A 12,055-nucleotide genomic window follows, 5' to 3' on the forward strand; every position below is an offset into this window, starting at 1 on the left:
TCCATGAGCAAACAGGACTCCCAGGCTGTGCCAAGAATTTCATTGGGGCTACAATGTTCTGCATGGTGAAACAGATAATTCTGGATGGGAGCAGTCACACCATGATGCTTTCCGCAACGCGGATATAGGACTCAAATGTTTATCTTTCTCCTTTTATTGGGTTGCTGCTGTGCTAGGATGAGTGATTTTCATAAAACAGTTTGTACTTCTCAAATGTCCATTTGCTTGGAAACTTCTCTGCTCAATTCGTCTCCATTAACATTAGAAACGTTTAAAGTCTCAGGAAAATAGCATGCTCTGCCTTTAAATGTTTATCTGGTTAGTGTTTTGATAATAGTTACAGTGTTACATCACTATCCCTTTTCGTTTTCCTATGTCCTCAATTGCGATTCACATTGTCTTTTATTGACCTTCATAGAGTTAATACAACTGGCTGTGTATTTTATAAGAGCATACGTACTATCTGTCTCCGTGAATAGGCACGTATATAAATGTCACTGTTCACATTTAATCACTGCGTATACTCGTTCGTGATGCATTCGTTATGCGTAGTTTGTAACATTGTTGTTTGTGTGCAGCTATGGTAACCAACAGCCAACCAAGATGGCGGCACGCAATGCACGTCAGAGGGTGCTTTATTCAAAACAATCTCTGCAGTACTCCCTATGTTACAGTCACTAACGTGCTCACGTACCGGTGCTTTACTCGGAAATTCCTTCCGTTGATTTCCCAGTCTCGCACAGCATTCATATGATGCAAGCTCTCCTGGCGTCGTACCACGATGATCTTTTCACGTCGTTTATGTGGTAAAAGTCGATATTAACACAACCGGTTTAACAGTTAGTCTTGAACCCTCCTTACTTTCATTGGGTTCCAGCTGTCCTCACATAGTTTTCTTAAATCCTTTAAGTCAATGTTTGTGCCAGCACACATCCGGGGACTTCTTTCACGGACAGCTCCTTGTCGCCACTTGTTATGTTACGATACTAATCAGGATCCACACAGTTCGTATAATTTACGTAGGTTTATTCATGAAGAAGTCCCCCACAGCCAACCTTATGCAACGATCATCTTCTTCTTGTGTGGTTCCGAACTTAGGTTCCAGAACCACACAAAAAGAACACTCTTAATTACAACTATTTGCAGAGCAGTAACATTCTACATTATAACTCTGTAGCCTGGATTAGGGGTTCGTACAGCGGAGGCAAGCCATGGAGCACAAGATTCTTGGCCATGTACACTACCGAGCTACAAAGCTCTGGAATGAAACAATTGACATTCCTCGTGCAAGTATGCCGTTGCAGCGACACTGTATCCATTTCAAGACGTATGACAACTGCTTCTCCGCCCTAGAAGCTATAGACTGCTTGCATAACTTAGACAACCAAAATACTGAGCCAGATTTAACACGCCCCAGACTATTCAGCTGCTAAAGAAATTTAAGAAAAATCATGTCATTGAAGATGTCAAAGGATGGTGGGGCCATGAAGATTTTGAAGACAACGGTTATTGGTACAGATTTTCTCCAACCTCCCTTTAAAGCTATATCCAAAAGGCCACATTATCAGGCTGAAGTTATTAGATTTCCAGATTGGAGTGAATATGAAGCAGCACCATCCAATCAGCACACCTCTGTAAAACCCATTGTGATGAATTCGGAGATGTGGTATACACGCCGTAGCATTGCTATTGGGGAAGTGTCAGCATGCAGATTTGTACAGCGCAGAGCATTAACAGGTGCTAATGTGGAAGACCTACGAAAGACTATGACCTTGACACATTTACAGAACAACTTAGTCCTGCATTCCATGGACAGTGTTCTGGATTCAAAGTATGTCAACCCAAAGCACGCATTCTACAATGTGTATGACACCAACAAACAGGGAGTTGTTGTTTTAGAAGAAAAATCAAAATAGCTTTCTCCCCGGGTAATGTCAGCAATTAAGTGCTTAGCAAACTGGCCCAGTTCTAAAAATTTAAGTCGCCCCATGTATTTGGGATTTGAAAGAGATGTTTTTAAAACAAGAGCCGATTATCACAGTAAAATGAAGGAACCGCTGCTTGCAGTGCAGCTTTTTTTGTTTCGTCAACATTCTCGGTTTGCTACAGAAAAGGCAAGTAGATGTTTAAGCCCTTCCGGATTACTGCATGCTGCCACTGGAAAATCGAAGGAAGTTGAAGCTGTTGATGAGAATGATGGCAAAGATCAACTTAAACCGAGCAATTCCACCTCTCTGTGAATCTGCTGGAACACTGATGCTGATGGTACAGACATGTTCTCACTGCATCTTGCGCTCAAGGGATGAGGTGGACTTGGATGAGCTCCTGGCAAGTAGACTGGTGACATTTATGATGGACAATTACCAAGACATATTGAAACTTCCTGTTTCACTACAGACCGCTGTAGAAGATCATGTGCCCATCTGCGACGAGTTCAGATCAAATATCTGGGATCTGATTTGGATACAACTATTCCTACGCACTCCTTCTGCCGCCAAATCACTGCCTATGAATTTGAATATCAAAAGGCAAACAACGCTCAAGAACTACTTGCAACATTGCTTGAGGAAATTACCATGAACACAAAATTATCATCTAAGGACAAAAGGGAGAAACTAAAGCACTTTCAGAAATCCTACACTGAAGTATATAGGAAGCGGTTTCCAACTCCAGAAAGCAAGGCAGCACTTTTCCCTAAAAAAGCCATGTTGAAACCATAGTGATGTTTTTAATACTGAAACATTATTTCCAGCCCTTTCATGGATCTAGACATTTTCGAATGTAGTTGCTCTCAAAAACGGAGCTCTGTGAGTTAACCAGACCCTGGCCATCATGGGTGCGGGGGTACCGGGACCCAGGCATCAGTTGACTATTGAAACACTTCAGAGTTGAACGACTATGTTCAACGTTAACAAAATACCACACATTATATAAGGATAAACCCCATTACTACTGGTACTAAACATACTGGTGGTAGTAAATGCATTATAGCTGACAACAATTTAATTGCCACTGTTAATATTAAATATAAATATAAATAACAATTTAATGTAATTAATTGTATAGTGGACTTTATAGTGTAAATCTGCCATTTTTGCTGACCTCAGTGCACGCGGGTCTGCAAGAAAAGAGGGATCGAGATGTGAGTGTGAAAGGAGAGGCAGATACAAAACCTGTTGATTGCAGGTTGGAAGTACCTGAGTACCATTCTGGTACAAAATACTTGGTGGTTACAAATGGGAAAATGGTTATATGGAAGTCCAGTGCCGTGGTCTGATAAACAGTGCTAAAGTGTGAGCTTTATAATAGTGAAATTAAGGTTGCTGTGGTAACTACAAGGACTGATATGGCCATGTAGGGGAATTTGGGTGCATGGTGTAATGTGGTAGATGCTAGTCGATGGGAGATGGTTTTTCGGGACAAAAGGGGATTTGACAAATATGGGTACATATAATGGTGGAAAGTGCTTTGTACCATCTAGTAACCAGGAAATGTGCACCATCCAGCAATATGATTGGGCAGTCTGTTTGGGAATGATTAAGGGAATGTGTTCTCAATTCCATTACATTTGCATGAATTTCAATGTTTGTTCTTGAAATGCCTTTGCTGGAGAGTTGTGTGTGGGTTTATGGCATGTCCATGTACTTTTATTGAAGTGCCTCCTAGTAGATCCAAAATGTTACAGATCACTGTATAATTTCACTCATGACTTCCTGCTAATTCTAGTTGAATATGCTGACTTCGGAAGATCGGGTGGTTATCTTCTGTGCAATGGTATTTGGGCAGAGAGCTCCAAAGCATTCTTGGAACTGAGGGAAACCCTGTGTGACATTTGTGGTGGAAGTGGAGGAATTTCCTGGTTATGTATTCATGAACTTGATGTGGAAGGCATGGCGAGAAATGCATAGAGCTTTATTGTGGATCCTCTATTCGATTTGGAATCAGCGGGAATCAGTGTGTAAGTGATTTCAATCAGGCACACACCCAAGTCTCGCCCAGCGTGTAGTACGCAAATGAAACCCTTATTTATTTTTATATATAAATTCTATATTCTGAATGATATACCACTCATATCACACCCTTCTCCTGATATACCCCCGGTCACATTGAACCAGGAATCAGGCTAGATGTAAAGGTCATTATCTGTTTATTTATTTTGAATTTAAAATCACAATATATTTTTAATGGGTAACAATCATCACCAATGGGTGACAAGAAAAATGAATAATATCTTTAATGTACTGGGAATCAGGTAATGAACACAAAAAGAATGCAGCACAGAAAAGAATACTTTTGGGTTGGTTTGAAACAGATAGCACTGTGGTTAGGGGTTCCCCCTGCAACACCCCTCAACCCACCAATAGGCAATTTAAATAGATGTGAGGAGAGAGCAGGTATTCAGGAATAGTGCAGACCAAATAGAATATCACTCCCACCTTCCCCCTTAAACACAAGAGAAAAACGGATTTGACATGTCAACTGTCAGGATGGCTTTGAAATTGGTTGAGCAAAAACACGAAATATGGTCAAAATGCTTACATTATTATAAATTATTATAAATTCCTACAGGAGCCGCTTTGAACAGATGCATACAAACACAAGCAATGACTTAATCAAAAGGAAACAGTTGGGATCTCAAAAGCCAAGTGGCAAATAATTTAAACGTAATTCACACGTGTAAAAACTTTTCCAAATGTCAATTTGCGGCAAACTTTTACTTATGTGATTTTTGATATAATCGCAGTTGTTGTTGGAGTTGTAGAGGTAGCTAAGCATGTTAGGTACAAGTGGGAGTTGAAATTTCGCTTCTATCCTAAAAACTGAGAGAGTTATAGAGGTTTTAGTGAGAGGTGTTTTTCGAAAATAAAGACACGAATTTGGACACAGACCAGTTTAGAATCAGAAAAGTTGGCTTATGCTTTCATTCAAGGCTAGAGCATTCAGGCTAGGCAACCAAGTCGGTGCGAAGTAAGCTCTGTGACTGATTCATGACTTCAGTAACAGATCCCCATCACCTTCCCCGGCGGCACCAGTCCAAACACTCAAATTGGGATTTATGGATGAGAGGTACACAAATAAAGATGACTATGAAAATGGCACTTTAGCAACTAGACAGAATAAGATAGCACTAAAGATTGTGACACTGTTACTGGCTGGGAAAGTAGGGATAGTTCAGAGATCAGAATGGCACAAGATAATGCAAGGTATACAATAGTTCTCTATTAATACTCACAATCCACTGGGATTTTAAGATGTTTGGACAGTCACGGTTCTGGTCAATGGATTGAAACTATCAAGGAAAGACAGCACATCAGGCGTGGGACTGGATCAGCTATGCCAGTCACCGGAACGGCACAGGATCTGCCCTTCTTGTTTCTGGGTATTTCAAATCAGCTGGATGGAGAGTTCATCAGGCAAGCATTATGGCAGCAAGCCAGATAGTTTCAGGATGCTAGCTTCAGGATGCTTTCTCACACCACAGCGCTTCACTGGGTTGTAAGGATTGTTTTGAGAATTGAGGCCTAACTGAAAATAGTTCAGCTACTGCTTGGCCTGGTCCTTGGCATCTGGATCTGGAAGGATGTTGAATGCTGGATGTTGAATGCTGGATCAGAGTGCTTCGCTGGAATCAGAAGTGTCAGTCCCTATGTGTTGTCAGCTGTCTCAATTTATCCTATCACAAAAATGGTTGTATGGGCCGGCTTAACTAAACTTGCCCCCGTGGATGGGGATTGGATCAGAGCCTCATTTCTGCCTTGCACCAGAGTGATAGGATCAAGGACGGATGATGTCACATTTATGGTTTGGCTTTTACAGTCCTTAGAAACCTCCCCTAGCAACGAGTATCAAAATAAAATTTTGTCTTGAATACATATTTATACATTTGTAAGCTCTATGAAAATTACATACAAGGATTCCATATTTTATGGAGTATCTGTTCATCAAAATACTGCAGCTGTGAGATCTTGTTTTTGCAGCATTTTGTCCATTTCTTCATGAAAACAATTGCCAACCTTTCTCCAAATTTCCACAAATATGTGTGTTTACCATAGGGATTTGTGTGTAAAGTTTAACAATTCTAGCATAAATACAGTTCCCATAAAATCACATATATCGCCATTCCTGTTCAAAATATGTTACACAATTCCACTACATCTTGAAATGTAGTGCCAAAAATTAGACTAGCAAATCTGCCCTTTTGATATTTTCACCATTTCTGATAACAAGTTATGAGTCACTAAAAATTGTTAATTACATGTTCTTTAACAGCAAATGGTCCGCCTTTTGTCTCTCCCTGGAGCTCAAGGAGTAGACCCCACCTTTGGGAACCTTCTGCAAGCCAAGTTTACAACCTCTTCACACGTCCATTTCCTGGCCTGGAGAGTCTGCCATTGTTCAGTCTCTGGCTGCAGACAAAAGTCTGTCCTATCCCACAATATCTTATGTCAGTGAGTATCTGCTGAGAGGAATGCCCTCCCGTTGGGTGGAAAAACCTGTTTTTAAACTTCTGGCAGGCCCAGCCAGCCTAATTTATTCTTGATTTCTTGACTTAAAATCCAGCAGAAAACAAACGTGTTGCATTAAATGACATAAATACATTTCTTTCTTAGATTTAAACCTGTGGGATCAAAAACAACTGAAATCTGTGTTTCTTTCAGCAACAATCCTTTTATATTTGCTAATCCAGCAGGTTTTTAGTTTAAATAACTTTGACGTTGAATCAGGAGAGAGCATTTGACAGGAACTGTCATTCACAGGTAGCCCAGAGTACTGCACACAGATTTTTGACAGGAACTGTCATTCACAGGCAATCCAGTTTTGCTGAAAAATGTTTTGCTGTTAACCTTGCAGGACTTTGTACTTTCACAGTGCTTCCTTAGGTTAAATGAATTTTAGCGCCAAGCAAGATTTTGAGTGTTAGGCAGTGTTAGGTACAAGCATTTTGGTGTTTTAGCAGCAAAGTAAATGTCATTTACAGGCGAATTTTGAAGTTTCACTTGCAAAGCACTGCTTTTTCCTCGGCACTCTATGTTTCTTGACATGGAGCCCACTGGCTCTTTTTCTGCAGCGTGTGCTCTGTTCCACCACATATGCATCATGAATGGCAGGTTGTGCAGCCATCTTTTTGTGTGTTGAAAAATGTGGTTTTGGAGGTTTTGGCATGCACAAAGGTTTTTGCTGCCATTCTAATGTTTCTTGCACCATAGATAGCAGACTGAGGCTGCATAGTATAGCGGAGGGAGTCAATACATCCCAAAAGTGGAGAGGGCTGGGTTGATGTGTTTATATCTTGTCAGTCTCATTAGCATTCTGGCTATCATGTTTTGATAGTTTTGAACTGAAATGGCATACTGGGCATGTGCATAAAGGCCAGGTAGGGCAGAATGCATCTGGTAGTACACTTCTGGTGGAAGAAGCTCTTTATGATGAATTGGTACTGTTATTCCAGTCTGAGATCACTATCCATCAAGATTCAGAGGTTTCTAACAGTTGGTATGGACAGAAAGCAAGTTCCATTATTATCTATTTTGTGGGGTTTTGTGTTGTCACACTGAGACTCGTCATCTCTGCTTTGATTGGGTTTAAGTCTGTTTAAGATCCTCCAAGAGTCTCCATGCACAAGTCATGCACTGAGGTCAGGTATGTTTGTTGTAGGTACTACAGTGCTTGTAAATGATATTTGTGTCATCTGCATAATTAAAACATTTGAGGTCTAAATTGGTAATAAGTTCTGGGGGAGAGGTTCATGCAGATTTTGAAAAGACGAGTCAAGACACTGGATCCTTGGGTATTCTGCATATCAACTTTTGAGGATGTGACCTTAACGGGGTTATCATTGTTATTCATGGTGATAACTACCACTGGAAATAAGATTAACTCTGAGTTGACCTTCAAAAGTGTCAAATGCTAACCAGATGCAACTACCTAAAGTGTAGGTCAGGTGGGTAGACTAAGCATTAAGCTGACGATGAACAAGTAAAAAGTGCCACAAGGGCTATGACTAAACATATCTTCTGTTGATAGAAATGGTATTAGGAGGTACATGTGTACCACTGTAGCATTTAGAAAAACTCTTTTTCAAGTGATATTTTTACCACTGGTAATGAACACCCGCATTATTGATTGTCACTGGTTATAGAGTACCTCCGGCATTACTTCCCAGCAGTTTGGGTATATCAGCTGGTGGAAGATTTGGCACCATAGGCATTTCTTACATAATGTGCACCCTGATATTTAGATCTATGTGGGGTTCTGAGGGTCGGAAATGGATAGGTGATATGATATATCACTTAGGGTATTTTTCACCGTAACACATCAGGCCCACAAGGTTCTGTTATATATGGATTTATACATCTACTAAGGATACTAAGGATTATATGGGCCTGTATTTGTAAAGCTCACAACTATTGCATAATATGCTTTGAAAAACAACAGAATGCACAATAGATGTTTTTCGTTCAGAAGAGTGTGTGTAGGGGGAAAAGCTGAAGGTATATAGAGACTGGGATAATCACATCATGCTACACTGAAATGTGCCTTGCTGTGTTTACATATGGTGTACTTTTTCTCCAACCATGAGCAAAAAGTGTGGTACCTTACTGCTCTAAAACATAATGCACTTTACCAAACTGAACAACCCAGAAATATGGACCCTGTTAAATGTACACCAACGCTTTCACTAGACAATATTTAAAACCATTCCCTACAAATAGTGAGTTTTACATCATTTTGACATGTTGCCACATAGTTTCAATGAGACCACTGCATATTTTGATAAACTTGAAGAAAATAAAAATGCATCCAAATCCTATTCTTCTTCCTATTAAGATGAATCGTTTAATATTGGAAAGGTTTTCAACTTGATAATGTGTATCTCAGTTATAATATGTGCTGACATGTTAAACACAATCAAAATCAACAGCAATGAGATTAACCAAGTGTAATGGCATTTTCCAGAAATATATGGGGTAGAAATTGCAGTAATGCAATTGCAAAGGAAGATGTACATACTTGAAAGACATCAGGATCAATTCAGTGTATTAAATATATTGAAAACTCATTCACGAGAATTATCTAATAAAACAGATATGGTCCTTATTTAAGCTTTTGTTAAAACCTGCTCTTTGGTAGGTCCCATGACACAAAATAACTTTAGTTCACAGTACCTTGGGAAACAGGTTTATACATTAGAAATGCTTTGCTGATCACAAGGTAGGCCATCTAACCGATTACATCCTAATCAATGGGCTGCTGACACCTACATGGCCTCATGTTAAGACATATACTCCTACAAATACACTGCAATAAATTACGGTCATGTGAGATGATAGAAATATGGGTTGAACATATAATAGGCAACTCTTGGTTTTAGAATTGAACCTTCAAAGGCTATATGATGCTCTTACAGTTTCAACTTTAACATGTGCTTGCCTATTTAAAGCATCTGCTTGAATCTAACAGAAAATCAGACAAAGGGACCTGTCAGCCACTCATATTAATCATTAACTGACAAGAGGCCCCAATTTGCAGAGTTCTGCAGGAATAAAGTTGACAATTTAAATTACATTATTTGGTGGATTAAAACTGATTTTGGCCAAAACTATGATTATGAGTCCATATCCTTTTAGAATACACCTTTTCACATGTCCAAGTAAGGTCCAAAATATACGAACTATGAAATAAAGGGGTGTATTCTCTGGTAGTGTCAACCTGTTTTGCAAGCACATGGGAAGATGTTACCAGTAAGTCATTGCTTTGTCAAATGGTACAATGTGGGAAAGGGTAGCAATATTTAAATGGAAACACATGTGAAGTGGAACCTTCATAGACTGAATACTGCAGAATGGGGAAGCACTGTCCAAATGGATGAGCATTGATGTGGAATGATATCTTAGGGGATGAGAGATACTATGGGCCTTGTCCAAGAGGAAGCCTGAAGTAGATGTTACCTGATGCAGACCTGATTTCGCTGAGGCAGAAAAAGCACATATCGGGTGGGCCTAGCAGATAGAGGAGAATAACCTGAGGATGTGAGGGCCCATTTTGTCGCTGTATCTTAAAATAAATATTTAAAAGCAAATCTAAAAATCCCCACACAACTAGATACATGTCTTCTATAATGATCTATCTGTTAAGTCCTTGAAATTGGTGGAGCATGGAGGGGTGCCATTAAGGGAACATTGATTTCAGATCAAATGCTCTTGCATTTTTGTATGAAATGCAATTTGCATTTCATGTATACTGTACTATTTACAGGTGGAAATAAATACTGTGCACCTTTTCAATGCATGAATATAACTCCATAATGAAAAACCAGGGTACATAAGGATCAGCACTGACCGCTCTGTGATGTGAGCATATGCTTATGGCAAGTGGACTTTGTAGAAATGAAAATATCCATTGTCTGGGCGCTTTTGCAGTATGTCTCTGTGTGAATATGTAAACAATAGCATTAGGGCAGACCTCTATCAAAAACAAGGCCCCCTTGTTTGCAATATTGTTAATGTGTAAAGTTCCTTTGTCTATTTGGCATTGAGTCTTTTTTTATAAATATATTCACCTTGCTTTAACAAATTGTGTTATTCCTTTGAAATATGGCCCTTTTTACACAATTGTCTTTTATCAATTTGTTGTTTGCATTATGTCACATAAAAGGGTTTAGAGATTTGATGTGAACAATATGCTAGGACGTATTTATTGCAAACATATAAAGCTATGTCTCAGGAAACAGTTGTTCTAATCAGTGTATTTCTACATCGATGATGTTTTTTTTACATCATTTGGCCCTTTATAAATCCCCTATGCAACTCCTTTCTGAGTCAGAGGATATTTTTTGTAATCATTATAGGAATCTGTTGCCTTAGTTGTTCAAATTAAATAAATTCCACTGTGAATTGAAAGTTGACAAATAGGGATCATATTCAGTGTGCCATTATATCCATCTAACTATGATAATTCTGGACACATCATACCTATATTAATTAACTTGTTTTGAATGTATATTTTACCTAATGATCTTAACAATAGCATTGTATTTTATATGTGTTTACTTATTAGATATTATTACTATGGATAGCACTGCACATTTGTTTAGAATACTATTGCATGTTTTGTTTTTGTTTGTGTTTCCTAATAACATTTTTTTTTGTATTAATAAATACATTGTGGCAGAAGGTAATGTGCAGTGCTTGAAAAATCCCTAAAAGTAATAAATAGGCCATTAAATACAGGCATATTATGTCAACAAATGCAACTCAAGGGGGGCAGTCAGAGAGGATCACCTTACACTGTGCATGTTAACATGCATTGTGGCTTCACACTCACCACTGTCTAGACGAGGCTCCTAAGGGGTCTCTTTATGCTCCTTTGTTTATCTCTATAACATAAGATTAGAGGGAAATATGAATATCCATGATGAGCTTCATGTTGTTTGGTGGACTGATCACCCTGAGTATTGCCATGATTCTACATGTATGAATCATCAATTTCTTTGAATGTAGTTCTCCAGTATAGCATTTCATGGTGCCCATCATCTTCAATAGGAGCTACAATAAAATATATTTACATTGATGCTTCCAAAGAAGTATTGAGTGAGAAATGATGGTCCTCTGCAATAATAGCGACGTATAAGTGAAGTCTAGATTTAGACATATCATGTGTTTACTGCCCCTACCAAGATACTGAATGAAAAAATGCAGAAAAAGATTTTAGTGGATTTTGCTATAATTATATTTGTGGGATGGGTTAGGGTACTTAATAATGTAAAGGGGAGTATGTGTGGCGTTTGGGGGTTTCCCCTTTGCCTATAATTGCATACAAAGAAAAAAAATGATGTTTTTGCATTTGACTTTAATTTTCTCAGTGATCACATAGATCCGATTTAGGTATACAGTTTTGATGCATGGAGTGTACAATGTGTGATCCTTTCAAGAAATGTTTGTGAAAACTGATGCACAAATGCAAACATTTATAAAGGAATGTAGGAAATGCATGTAACCATGCAACCATCAAAAGAGACGGATGAAATAATAGTAACAGAACTAAGAAAACAAAA

General features: G+C 38.8%; 1 protein-coding gene and 1 pseudogene across 2 annotated transcripts in view; both read left to right on the forward strand.

Moving 5' to 3' along the window:
- The window catches only part of DLGAP2 (DLG associated protein 2), a 2,662,056-nt gene that overhangs the window by 599,374 nt on the left and 2,050,627 nt on the right, over positions 1–12,055 (forward strand). The window lies entirely within an intron of this gene.
- LOC138452604 (DEP domain-containing protein 1B-like) lies at positions 1,212–2,785 on the forward strand (annotated as a pseudogene).

The sequence above is a fragment of the Ambystoma mexicanum genome, chromosome 4p (assembly GCF_040938575.1).
Source record: "Ambystoma mexicanum isolate Mex_15411 chromosome 4p, UKY_AmexF1_1, whole genome shotgun sequence".
Lineage (NCBI taxonomy): Eukaryota > Metazoa > Chordata > Amphibia > Caudata > Ambystomatidae > Ambystoma > Ambystoma mexicanum.